Genomic DNA, 14631 nt, shown 5'->3' on the forward strand with positions numbered 1-14631 from the left:
TCAGGGACACAACGACATGCTGACTGCAGTGGGGTTTGAACCTGTGCTCGGCTCCCCTGAACACCAACACACTATCCTCTGCGCCACACGCCACCGCCTTACTACTAAATCAAGTACACGTGTATGCTGGCAGATTCAGGAGCGTAGGTGGACACACATACACCCACATCAAGGCAAGGGTCAAGGAGATATTTTTGTTTGAGCAATATGTATGTTTTTTAAATGTTGAAGGGTATCCAGATACAGTAAAGATGAAAGTGTTGACACAGCTGTTTAAATGTCCCTCCCACTGGTCAGCGTGGAGTACGGGGCGTGGTTCTGCCTTACAATTCCGGCAGACATCCGAAAGCAACTCACTCACCGTCAACATGATGAAGATGAAGAGTCTGGTGGCCATCGCTGTGTTTCTGGAGACGGTCTCTGCGATCTCTGTAAGTGTCACAATTTTTCTTTCTAATAACTCTGTTTAACTTCTGTTCAGTATCTCTACAAGTCAGTGGTGAAGTCAGATGCTTCACTTAAGTAAAAGTAACAATAGTTTTCATTGACGTATTTATTGTCAAAGCATTTCATGTATTCATTGCTATCGGGATGTTAAGACTAAGAGCATGGAATATGACAAAAAGGGTTTCTGAAGTGAATTACCAACCCACCCACCTTTAACTATTTGGACGCGTGCAATCTCCATGTACGACGAAGTTTAGCTTTCAATATCTTTTATTTCCAAAGAAAAACAGTGTGTTCACAGACACGGTCAAAAACCTATTGCTCTCACAGTCACAATCAATACACCTGTGCCAGGAGACCAGTTCTATGCTGTTGCCCTATTACGCCATCTAGTGTTCAAATAACAAAACCATTCTAATGTGTGCAACATTGTGTGTTTTCTTGCTGTAGCTCGGGTTGGTGAACACAGAGGGAGGTTTGGTTCGGGGAGAGAACATCCCTCTGGCGTCCGGCCGCCACATGGACGTCTTCTAAGGGGATTCCCTTTGCTGACGTCCCTGAAACTTTCATGAAACCAAAACCTCACCCAGGCTGGGATGGTGAGTAGACCGACTGAGATCATATTCAAATTCACTTCAAATTAAAAGGTTTTATTGTCATATGCACAAAGCTACAGTGTAGATATGGCAATGCAATTCTTCTTACCTGAGCTCCTCCAACAATGCAACGTATATAATAAAATACAACGTAAAAATCGGTGTCATCAGATGTTCTGGATGCCACTGCGTTTAAGGACATTTGCCTCCAGGTGAGCGTCGCCTTTAACACGACCAGAGGCAGCACGGACTGTCTGTACCTCAACATCTGGGTTCCTCACAACGGCTCAGGTAAACAAAGTGTCCTCCATATTAGATCCAATCAACAACTTTAAAGGTCTCCTATTATACTGTTTTTCATCAATATAGGGCTCAGATATATACAGAACCTGTCTCTGATTGGCTGAGACCCCAAACAGATCATTGCAGCGTCCCATAATCCCCTCTGTTTCAGCCCTGTTTCCAAAGACTTTAGATGAAAATAAGGAGCCCCTCCCCACGCCCCTCTGAGAGAGATTTGGTTAAAAAGAACTCAATGGTGCTCAAGGAGGAGATTCAGGTGATAAGGGGGGGGGGTGGGGGTTACCTTGGTTGCTGATTGGCTAATGGTTACACAAGACAACAAATCGTTATGACATCATAAAGTAAACAAACATCTGATCAGCTCATTTTCAGACAGGTTTTTATAGAAATGGATCAGGACGAAAAGAGAGAGAATCTTTGTTCCTGAAACTTTCAGAGTCTCTTTCCACAGAGGGGACACATGTTGATGTAGAAGAGACATGAAGAAGAGGGGACACATGTTGATGTAGAAGAGACATGAAGAAGAGGGGACACATGTTGATGTAGAAGAGACATGAAGAAGAGGGGACACATGTTGATGTAGAAGAGACAAGAAGAAGAGAGGACACATGTTGATGTAGAAGAGACATGAAGAAGTGGGGACACATGTTGATGTAGAAGAGACATGGAGAAGAGGGGACACATGTTGATGTAGAAGAGACATGAAGAAGAGGGGACACATGTTGATGTAGCAGAGACATGAAGAAGAGGGGACACATGTTGATGTAGAAGAGACAAGAAGAAGAGAGGACACATGTTGATGTAGAAGAGACATGAAGAAGTGGGGACACATGTTGATGTAGAAGAGACATGAAGAAGAGGGGACACATGTTGATGTAGCAGAGACATGAAGAAGAGGGGACACATGTTGATGTAGCAGAGACATGAAGAAGAGGGGACACATGTTGATGTAGAAGAGACATGGAGAAGAGGGGACACATGTTGATGTAGAAGAGACATGAAGAAGAGGGGACACATGTTGATGTAGCAGAGACATGAAGAAGAGGGGACACATGTTGATGTAGAAGAGACATGGAGAAGAGGGGACACATGTTGATGAAGAAGAGACATGAAGAAGAGGGGACACATGTTGATGTAGAAGACACATGAAGAAGAGGGGACACATGTTGATGTAGAAGAGACAAGAAGAAGAGAGGACACATGTTGATGTAGAAGAGACATGAAGAAGTGGGGACACATGTTGATGTAGAAGAGACATGGAGAAGAGGGGACACATGTTGATGTAGAAGAGACATGAAGAAGAGGGGACACATGTTGATGTAGCAGAGACATGAAGAAGAGGGGACACATGTTGATGTAGAAGAGACATGAAGAAGAGGGGACACATGTTGATGTAGAAGAGGGGACACATGTTGATGTAGAAGAGACATGAAGAAGAGGGGACACATGTTGATGTAGAAGAGACATGAAGAAGAGGGGACACATGTTGATGTAGAAGAGGGGACACATGTTGATGTAGAAGAGAGATGAAGAAGTGGATTTTGCATAATAGGTGACCTTTAATGCTCTCTGTCTTCCAGTGTCCTCTGATATGCCGGTCATGGTCTGGATCTATGGCGGCGCCTTCATGATTGGAAGCTCGATGGGTACTCAGATCCTGAAGTTCACTCAGTACAGCGGGCAGGAGCTGGCCGACAGAGGGAATGTGATCGTGGTTTCAATCGGATACCGGGTCGGCTCTCTGGGCTTCCTGAGCACTGGAGAACCAGAACTTGCTGGTGGGTGACAGTTTATTTCCTCAAAATAGAGACAGAATTATTCAGAGCCAAATAAATGGTGGCCTCCCTGCCAGATTTGTACTATTTTAAGGACTCATACCATGATTCAGAGGAGTAAAGTACATTTACTCAAGCACAAAATAATGTTCTACTTTTACTTAAGTAACATTTTGAATGCAGGACTTTTACTGTAACAGAGTATTCCTACACTCTGGTACTTCTACTTTAACTCAAGTACACAATCTGAGTACATTTCCATCTCTGCCGGGATGGAGTTAAACGTTTGATTTCTCTCAGGAAACTACGGTCTTTGGGACCAGCAGGCTGCCATCGCCTGGGTGCACAGGAACATCCGTAAATTCGGAGGAGACCCCGAGAACATCACAATCTTCGGGGAGTCTGCAGGCGGAGCCAGTGTCAGCCTCCAGGTACTCATTGTGTGAGCTGATAGATACACAGAGGTGTGAAGTAGTGGAGTACAAATACTTTGTTACTGTACTTAAGTACATCTTTCTGGTATCAGTACTTCACTCCAGTACTTATTTTTCTGCCGACTTTTACTTTGACTTCTTACATGTTGAACTCAAATACCTGTACTTTCTACTTCTCACATGTTGAACCCAAATACCTGTACTTTCTACTTCTTACATGTTGAACCCAAATACCTGTACTTTCTACTTCTTACATGTTGAACCCAAATACCTGTACTTTCTACTTCTTACATGTTGAACACAAATACCTGTACTTTCTACTTCTTACACTTTGAACACAAATACCTGTACTTTCTACTTCTTACATGTTGAACCCAAATACCTGTACTTTCTACTTCTTACATGTTGAACTCAAATACCTGTACTTTCTACTTCTTACATGTTGAACTCAAATACCTGTACTTTCTACTTCTTACATGTTGAACACAAATACCTGTACTTTCTACTTCTTACATGTTGAACCCAAATACCTGTACTTTCTACTTCTTACATGTTGAACACAAATACCTGTACTTTCTACTTCTTACATTTTGAACACAAATACCTGTACTTTCTACTTCTTACATTTTGAACACAAATACCTGTACTTTCTACTTCTCACATGTTGAACCCAAATACCTGTACTTTCTACTTCTTACATGTTGAACACAAATACCTGTACTTTCTACTTCTTACATGTTGAACACAAATACCTGTACTTTCTACTTATTACATGTTGAACACAAATACCTGTACTTTCTACTTCTTACATATTGAACTGAAATACCTGTACTTTCTACTTCTTACATATTGAACTCAAATACCTGTACTTTCTACTTCTTACATGTTGAACTCAAATACCTGTACTTTCTACTTCTTACATGTTGAACCCAATACCTGTACTTTCTACTTCTTACATGTTGAACCCAAATACCTGTACTTTCTACTTCTTACATGTTGAAACCAAATACCTGTACTTTCTACTTCTTACATGTTGAACCCAAATACCTGTACTTTCTACTTCTTACATGTTGAACCCAAATACCTGTACTTTCTACTTCTTACATGTTGAACACAAATACCTGTACTTTCTACTTCTTACATTTTGAACACAAATACCTGTACTTTCTACTTCTTACATTTTGAACACAAATACCTGTACTTTCTACTTCTTACATGTTGAACACAAATACCTGTACTTTCTACTTCTCACATGTTGAACACACATACCTGTACTTTCTACTTCTCACATGTTGAACACAAATACCTGTACTTTCTACTTCTTACATGTTGAACTCAAATACCTGTACTTTCTACTTCTTACATGTTGAACCCAAATACCTGTACTTTCTACTTCTTACATGTTGAACCCAAATACCTGTACTTTCTACTTCTTACATGTTGAACTCAAATACCTGTACTTTCTACTTCTTACATGTTGAACACAAATACCTGTACTTTCTACTTCTTACATGTTGAACCCAAATACCTGTACTTTCTACTTCTTACATGTTGAACTCAAATACCTGTACTTTCTACTTCTTACATGTTGAACACAATACCTGTACTTTCTACTTCTTACATGTTGAACCCAAATACCTGTACTTTCTACTTCTTACATGTTGAACACAAATACCTGTACTTTCTACTTCTTACATTTTGAACACAAATACCTGTACTTTCTACTTCTTACATGTTGAACACAAATACCTGTACTTTCTACTTCTTACATTTTGAACCCAAATACCTGTACTTTCTACTTCTTACATGTTGAACACAAATACCTGTACTTTCTACTTCTTACATGTTGAACACAAATACCTGTACTTTCTACTTCTCACATGTTGAACACACATACCTGTACTTTCTACGTATTACATGTTGAACCCAAATACCTGTACTTTCTACTTCTTACATGTTGAACTCAAATACCTGTACTTTCTACTTCTCACATGTTGAACTCAAATACCTGTACTTTCTACTTCTTACATGTTGAACTCAAATACCTGTACTTTCTACTTCTTACATGTTGAACCCAAATACCTGTACTTTCTACTTCTTACATGTTGAACCCAAATACCTGTACTTTCTACTTCTTACATGTTGAACACAAATACCTGTACTTTCTACTTCTTACACTGTTGAACTCAAATACCTGTACTTTCTACTTCTTACATGTTGAACTCAAATACCTGTACTTTCTACTTCTTACATGTTGAACTCAAATACCTGTACTTTCTACTTCTTACATGTTGAACTCAAATACCTGTACTTTCTACTTCTTACATGTTGAACACAAATACCTGTACTTTCTACTTCTTACATGTTGAACACAAATACCTGTACTTTCTACTTCTTACATGTTGAACACAAATACCTGTACTTTCTACTTCTTACATTTTGAACACAAATACCTGTACTTTCTACTTCTTACATTTTGAACCCAAATACCTGTACTTTCTACTTCTTACATTTTGAACCCAAATACCTGTACTTTCTACTTCTTACATGTTGAACACAAATACCTGTACTTTCTACTTCTCACATGTTGAACACACATACCTGTACTTTCTACTTATTACATGTTGAACACAAATACCTGTACTTTCTACTTCTTACATGTTGAACACAAATACCTGTACTTTCTACTTCTCACATGTTGAACTGAAATACCTGTACTTTCTACTTCTCACATGTTGAACACAAATACCTGTACTTTCTACTTCTTACATATTGAACTGAAATACCTGTACTTTCTACTTCTCACATGTTGAACACAAATACCTGTACTTTCTACTTCTTACATGTTGAACACAAATACCTGTACTTTCTACTTCTTACATGTTGAACACAAATACCTGTACTTTCTACTTCTCACATGTTGAACACAAATACCTGTACTTTCTACTTCTCACATGTTGAACACTGATGAAGCCATATCTAGGAGCTTATATTATTTAATAGTTATCCATTTATTTTATTGTTCTTTTTTGTTTATAGTAAATCTTCCTTTTAATTCTTATTTAAGTTGATCAAATAAGTTGTACCATGCCTCTGTTTTGTAAAGACAGCCTTTGGGCACCGGGGGAGGGGAGACCGGCTCATTATAAATATGGGAAACAGGTGGTAGTGAGCGGCGCACCCGGTAGGCTTATGGTTTTTTACCATCGGGTAAGAAGGAAGAGAAATGCTTGATGTGTTGACAATAAATTGCACTGAAACGATTTTTGCTCGGACGTTGATTTTTACCCATGCGTAAGATTCGCTGACGGGTGCCTCGGCGGCACTTTGCGTTATATTTCTTTCTTATATTTTTATGATTTTGGCCGCTATAAACACAAATACCTGTACTTTCTACTTCTTACATGTTGAACACAAATACCTGTACTTTCTACTTCTCACATGTTGAACTGAAATACCTGTACTTTCTACTTCTCACATGTTGAACACAAATACCTGTACTTTCTACTTCTCACATGTTGAACTGAAATACCTGTACTTTCTACTTCTTACATGTTGAACACAAATACCTGTACTTTCTACTTCTCACATGTTGAACACAAATACCTGTACTTTCTACTTCTTACATGTTGAACACAAATACCTGTACTTTCTACTTCTTACATATTGAACTCAAATACCTGTACTTTCTACTTCTCACATGTTGAACACAAATACCTGTACTTTCTACTTCTTACATGTTGAACACAAATACCTGTACTTTCTACTTCTTACATATTGAACTGAAATACCTGTACTTTCTACTTCTCACATGTTGAACACAAATACCTGTACTTTCTACTTCTTACATGTTGAACACAAATACCTGTACTTTCTACTTCTCACATGTTGAACTGAAATACCTGTACTTTCTACTTCTCACATGTTGAACACAAATACCTGTACTCTCTACTTCTTACATGTTGAACTCAAATACCTGTACTTTCTACTTCTTACATGTTGAACTCAAATACCTGTACTTTCTACTTCTCACATGTTGAACTCAAATACCTGAACTTTCTACTTCTCTCATTTTCCAAACAGCTGGTTCCTTTAGTCTGAATGTGTGTTTGATGCGTGATCATTATTCTTTAGAGTCATTGCGTGCCTATTGATTTGAACACGATCCGTGTATCCATCATTTCCTGGTCTTCTCTAAAGAAGAGGGACCAATGGAAACGTTGTCATGTTGCCGTTGTTCAGCATGGAAACATTCATTAGCTAACAATGACATTATTGTTCTATTAATATAAAGGGAGGTCAGGTACTCTTTAAAACAGCTGCTAGTTATGGGTACTTTTTACTTAAGTACATTTCAAAGCCTCTTTACTTTCACTTGAGTAAAGAAGTTTAGTCAGTACTTCTACTTTCACCAGAGTATTTTTAAACACGAGGATCTGTACTTCTGCTTGAGTAGAGGATGTGTGTACTTTTGCCATCTCTGTAGATATATTATTTGAGATGAAATGAATTCTAACTTTCACTTCAGATTCTGAGTCCTCACAACAAAGGGCTTTTCAAGAGAGCCCTCGCCCAGAGCGGTGGACCATCAACAAGAACCCCCGCCTGTACGCTGTGGAGGTACATCACACTTTACTCACATGTTTTATTTCCTTGTATCAAAAGTCAAAGTCAACTTTATTGTCAATCTTTCAGTTTGTGTGTACAGACAGAGAGATCGAAATACGGTTTCCCACAATCCCAAATACAAAAACAAATATATATAAAAAAATATGTATGCAAATATGTACATACACAATCCAAAGACAAACATACATATGCACACATTAAGACCTGAATAAAAGCACAACGATCAATATATACAAAATAACAGTCAGTTCAATATCTTTGAACTTTAAGAATAATTCAAGATGGGAATATATTTAGAAAATAAAGATGTTTATCACTTCAGGGCTCTGGAAACATTAAAACAGAAAGTGGATTTAGATTACATTACATGTCACTTGTTAGACGCTTTTATCCAAAGTGACTTACATACTGAATACTGTGGGCAATCCCCACAGGAGCAATTTGGGGTGAAGTGTCTCAGGGACACAACGACATGCTGACTGCAGTGGGGTTTGAACCTGTGACCCCCTAATCCCAACACCAAGGCTCTATCCACTGCGCATCTAGCTATCTATCTATCTATGTTCCCTATAAAGCCGGACATGCACATTTAGATTTAGGCTTGTTTCTGATGTTTCCCGACTCATTTGAGAGTCATCATTTCTGCTTGTTGGGCCTTTTCCTCTGTGCAGTGTCCAGAGTTCAGCAAGGATTAAAAAAACGCAATGAACTGCTCCCAATCAGTCTGATGTGTCACTAACATGTCAGAAATGTTAGTCGAGTAATCATCAAGTACTCGCACAGTTGAAACAGACCGAAGAGTTGAATCAATAGCTAGCTTTCCTCAAAGTATTGTCACAGCGGCCCCAACAAATATACCATTTGGAAACACTAGGGGGGTTTTCAAGTTGTCTGTTTCCATTCTAAACATGATTTCTAACTCCTCCCCAGGTTGCTCTGGCGGTCAATTGCTCCACCGATGAGCGCATGGCTTCCTGTTTGAAGGAGATAGATCCTGTAGTCCTAACTCTGGCGGGATTACATTACATTGTATTTAGCTGACGCTTTTATCCAAAGCGACTTACAATAAGTACATTCGATCAGGAAGATCTTTCAATCTGTCCAGCTGCGCCGGTGGTAAGGACTCCACATATAATTAGCATTTTCAGTTTATAGATTCTGATGCTTTCTATCGGGGCAATGTAGAGAGAAAAGTCACTGTGTTGCACCCCCTCCTTCTGCATTGTTTTAATGGCATCCCAGTGAATCATTGATTTATTATTTTTTATCTATCTCAATTCCCATACGGCTAATATTCATACTCTCATGATTCCTGACTTTGGGTCAAATTTAGAAATGAGATTAAGATGTTAATCTGTTGAACGTGTTTTACAGCCCTGACAAAACACACATGAATTTGCATTCTCTTTTTGGAGATTATCATACAAACAACATTTCAAACAATTCTCAAATAGAAATAGAAATAAACTAACATTAGAGAGTAAGAAAAATATACAGATGACTGTGAAAGTAAAACATTGAGTTAGTAGGCCTACTGTATATTATAAGCATCTGGTTTATCTGGCACCTTCCGGCGCAGACTGAAAACTCATCTCTTTCGACTCCACTTCGAGCGATAGAACTATTAACAAAGCACTTATATACTAATAAAGGACTGGCTTACCTAAAGCCAGTTGAGTAGCACTTGAAATGTTTTGCTCTATGAAACCTGATGTACTTTATGATTCTGTTTTCTTCAAGGTTGTATTTTGTTGGTCGAACGCACTTATTGTAAGTCGCTTTGGATAAAAGCGTCAGCTAAATGCTATGTAATGTTTATCTGCCTGTCAGAACCCATTGTCTACCACCTGGAATTATCTCCTGTCATCGACGGTGACTTCCTGCCGGATCATCCGTCCAAGTTGTTCCACAATGCGGCGGACATTGATTTCATCGCTGGAGTCAACAACATGGACGGACACGCCTTCACGAGTATCGATGTTCCAAGAGTCAACATCGACCTGTTGCCCGTCCCTGTGTGAGTTGATGCCGTTTGTTCACATTAACATGCATATTAGCAGTATATTGGCTCTTTATTAAATGGCTTAGTTGAATACTCGATTCTGATTGGTCAATTCAGAACACGTGACACGTTATTAATCCAGTAGTACAGACCGCTGTCAAGGATTTATTGACCGTTGTTAAAGACGCTCACATCTGCAGAAAGAAGTCCGGTCGATTTAATTGTATAGTTTTTTTTGTCTCCTGCCTGAGAGCAACATGGAGGATTTTAATATACATTTTTATATATTTGGAGAGCACAGTAATTTGGATGAATGGTTTGTGGCTGATGAGTCCCCAGTGAAGAAAAGAAAAAGACAAGAGGGACAAGAAAACAGCGGAGATGAAACCCTCAACACGGAGCTGCGGTCCTTTGTACCCAACGGTCCAGACATCAAATGGATAAACATATTCAGTTGCCAGTTACTTTGGCATTAGGGCAATCAAGTGCTTCGCGTCGGGCTCCTGATCAGCCTGTCGGGTGTTCTTTTACTCATAATGACCGCCTCGCTGCACATTATCCCTTACTTATAAAACACTTATTAATGCCTTATTCTACATGACCATATTCTACAAGTAATACACCATTAGTTGAGAGTTTTTCCTCAATAACCCTCTAATTAGATGAGTTTTTTAATGAGTTTTGGTCTTATTATGCTCTGCTCAATATATGACAATGCTGGCACACGTGCCCGGGGTTGCCTACCCCTGAATTAGAGGGTTATTGAGGAAAAACTCTCAACTAATGGCCTATTACTTGTAGAATGAGGTCATGTGGAATAAGGCATTAATAAGTGTTTTATAATGACTAATAAAGAGCCAATATAGGCTACTGCTAATATGCATGTTAATTAACCACTAGTTGTTGGTGAATTTGTGTACCTTAATATTACCCAGAGCAACTTTGGTTAGTTGTGTTTTATTATAACTTATTTTCAAACCTTTCTTTATTGCAGTGAGGATGTGGAGAAGCTTCTGGCTGCGTACACTAAGGATAAGGGTGACGCTGCTTGGCAGGCTGCACTTTCACTATATAACTCAACCTGGGAACCAACGCCCAGCCAAGAGAGCATCAAGAAAACCCTCGTTCACATTGAAACAGACTTCCTCTTCCTGGCTTCTACTCAGGCTGCACTGAAGCTTCATGCTGACAACGCAAAGTGATTATAACATCTTGCTATACAGATGCTTCCAGTTTATCTACAAGCCCTTTTGTTCCACACCATGCTTTATAATTTAAAGGTCCCCTATTATACTGTTTTTCATCAATATATTACAGGTCTCAGATATATACAAAACATGTCTCTGATTGGCTGAAACACCAAATAGATCATTGCAGCATTACCCATAATCCCCTCTGTTTCAGCCCTGTTTCCAAAGTGCTGATTTTCTGTCTGTTAATTTAGATGAAAATAAGGAGCCCCTCCCCACGCCCCTCTGAGAGAGATTTGGTTAAAAAGAACTAGGGTTGGGAACCGAAACTCGGTTCCAGATGAGAACCGATAAGAAAATGCCGGGTACCGGGTACCCATACAACATTTCGGTTCTGCTTAACGGTTCCTAAACACGGTAGACCCTGTATTCCACCGGGTCCGTCTGCGCCGCGGCGACCCGGTGGAATGCAGCCAGTGTAAGGGAGGACTGGCCATCTGTGTGTTCTGGAGAATCACAGAACGGCCAGTCGTCAGCGGGCCGTTGAGGGCCGTTGAGGGCCGTTGAGGGCCGGCTCGGTACGCTGACGGCCGGCACCGCCCTTCATTTTTTAAAACGGCATCATGTAAGTTGCGGCGACAGAGGTCCACAGTTTCCCCGCAGTGAGGCTCCTCCCGTAGACAGTTCACGAGCTCAGTCACTTCAGAACACCAAAGATGGGATCGCGGTAAACGCTCTAAAGTGAGGCTCCACTACACTAAAAACTAAAAAGACAAGGCACAGTGTAATGCCTGTTAATAGCTTGCCACAGGCATAGCTCAGTTAAAATAAAGCACAGCTAATTTTGGAATCGAAACGGGGAATCGATAAGAACCGGAATCGATAAGCAGAACCGGAATCGATAAGCAGAACCGGAATCGATACATTTCAAATGATACCCATCCCTAAAAAGAACACAATGGTGCTCTAGGAGGAGATTCAGGTGATAAGGGGGGGGGGGGTTACACAACCCAACAAAACGTTATGACATCATAAAGTGGCCAAAATCTGATCAGCTCATTTTCAGACAGGTTTTTATATAAATGGATCATATAGGTCTTTATGTATAAAACACATGAACAAGTGGATTTTGCATAATAGGTGACCTTTAAGGAACAAACCCAGGGTTTAACCATTCTATAACTTCATGGAAGTCATCGCAGTAAGTAGAGGATTTTCTTGTATGAGGTTTGCTTTTCTGAAAAGGTAAAAAGTTCCTTTCGTCTCTAGTTTTTTTTAGATCTTTTGTGTAACATTTTGGCTACCTGTTTTCAAACACAGTAAGCCTCAAATGTTTGCACTTGAGTCAGGGATTAAGTCCCAAGTCAACCCTGACAGGTCACAATCAGATTGTCTCTTCACCACATGTAATGCCATTTTTCGATGCACACGTTTTGAAAACTCATTCTTCTTCGTTGTGAACTCATTGTCATATCCCTTTTCTTCCCTTGTCTCACCAAAGAACTGGCCACACCTACTCCTACCTTTTCTCTGAGCCCAGACAGATGGCAGGCATTTTCAGACCCTTCCCTAAGTGGATGGGAGCCGACCATACGGACGATGTGCCTTACGTGTTCGGAAAGCCTTATACGGCAGCATTGATGTATTTAGCCGAAAGCCACCGGGACCTCTCTGGCTACATGATCGCCTACTGGACAAACTTCGCCAGAACAGGGTAAAAATCTTCCGACACAAGACATAGGAGCATCACAGAAATCAAACAAACCTGAATTAGATATTGAAGCCAAGGCAAGTTTATTTATATAGCACCTTTCAACACTCTCAGTCCTTGCTAACTTTTTAGAAGAAATAGTTTTCTTTGACCTCACTTTCTTTCTACTTTCTTTTTTTAACTTCTCCTTTAGTTATTTCAAGTGGTTCACGCTAAGCGAACCCCCTTTGGAACATTTTAATCTGCAACCCAATATTCTGAAAATTAAACGGATCGTATTTGTGTAGCATATACAATTAATTTGTTCGCAGACATGTGGCTTGCTAGTTTTGGACCCTATCTGTAACCCCAATACACGTAGGGCACTTTATTTGAAGTAGAAAACTATAACTGTCTTTATTTGATTGCTTTATATCCATCCATCCATCCAGGGACCCCAACGAAGGAGAACTGAGCGTGCCTGCTACCTGGCCAACATTCAACAGCACTGGACAGAAGTTTGTGGAGCTCAACTCTAAGATGGACGAAAGCTATGTGGGAGAGAATATGAGAATGCCTTTCGTGGATTTATGGACCAACGTAATACCCAACATCATCCCCGAATAAAGATCATATGCATCAGCTGTGCACTTCAGTGTGGACATGACCAGTGTTCAATTATTATTGGTTTATGAAAAAATAAATGAATGGCAAACACTATTCAATTTCCTCGGTTTCATTATTTTATATCTTTGACCTTTATACATTGTAGTGCTAAAAAACAAACACATTACATGTATGGTATCTAAGCTAAGAAGCTAGCCTACTAATTATTGTGTTGTCATATTAAACCTATAGCACAACAGCATGGACACTAATACATAGCAACTGTTAATTTAACAAAGCTCTCACAGTGGGCTGCTTTACCACCAGAATATTCTGAAGTGTCTTAATAAAAAATCCTCCTGTGGCTTTCTGTCTTGGTTATGTCAATGAGCAACCCAGTCTCACAGGCCGGCATTTCGTGTTAAAGTCACAAAATGTAATCTATTGATTCGTGTTCACCAACACGATTTCCCCCTTTTTTTCGTGTCGCATCACAGAACGATTTTAAAAGCAATGTATTTCTATTAGTAGTATTTCGTGCCGGCACCACGTCTTTTTGTCCGGTCGGGTCTTGGAAGACCGGCAGCTGTCTGGTTCATAAAAACATGTTCTTACTCAATATCAAGCCACGATTATTCTTTTTATTTTAAATTCTATAATATCGGACTTTTTTTTGCCGTCCGTGAGGAAAATAAATGGGGCTCAGAGCCTCAGAATACTGAAATCTGTATTTTTCCAACTTGTAGTGGAGTAGAAGTACAAAGTAACATAAACATTTGTTTTATTACTGTTGTATTGGAAAAGTTCTACACAAGAGCAAATGTACTCAATTACATCCCACTTCTGCAGTACCAGAGTGTAGGAATACTCTGTTACAGTACAAGTCCTGCATTCAAAATGTTCCCCAAGGAAAACTAGAAAAGTATTATCATCAAAATATAGTTAAAGTAGCGACAGTA

The 14631-nt window shown here is 39.6% G+C and overlaps 1 pseudogene; it reads left to right on the forward strand.

Annotated features, from left to right (window-relative positions):
- The first annotated feature begins 368 nt into the window (after positions 1 to 368).
- Positions 369 to 13786, forward strand: LOC117533929 (annotated as a pseudogene).
- The last annotated feature ends 845 nt before the right edge of the window (positions 13787 to 14631 follow it).

The sequence above is a fragment of the Gymnodraco acuticeps genome, unplaced genomic scaffold (assembly GCF_902827175.1).
Source record: "Gymnodraco acuticeps unplaced genomic scaffold, fGymAcu1.1, whole genome shotgun sequence".
NCBI lineage: Eukaryota > Metazoa > Chordata > Actinopteri > Perciformes > Bathydraconidae > Gymnodraco > Gymnodraco acuticeps.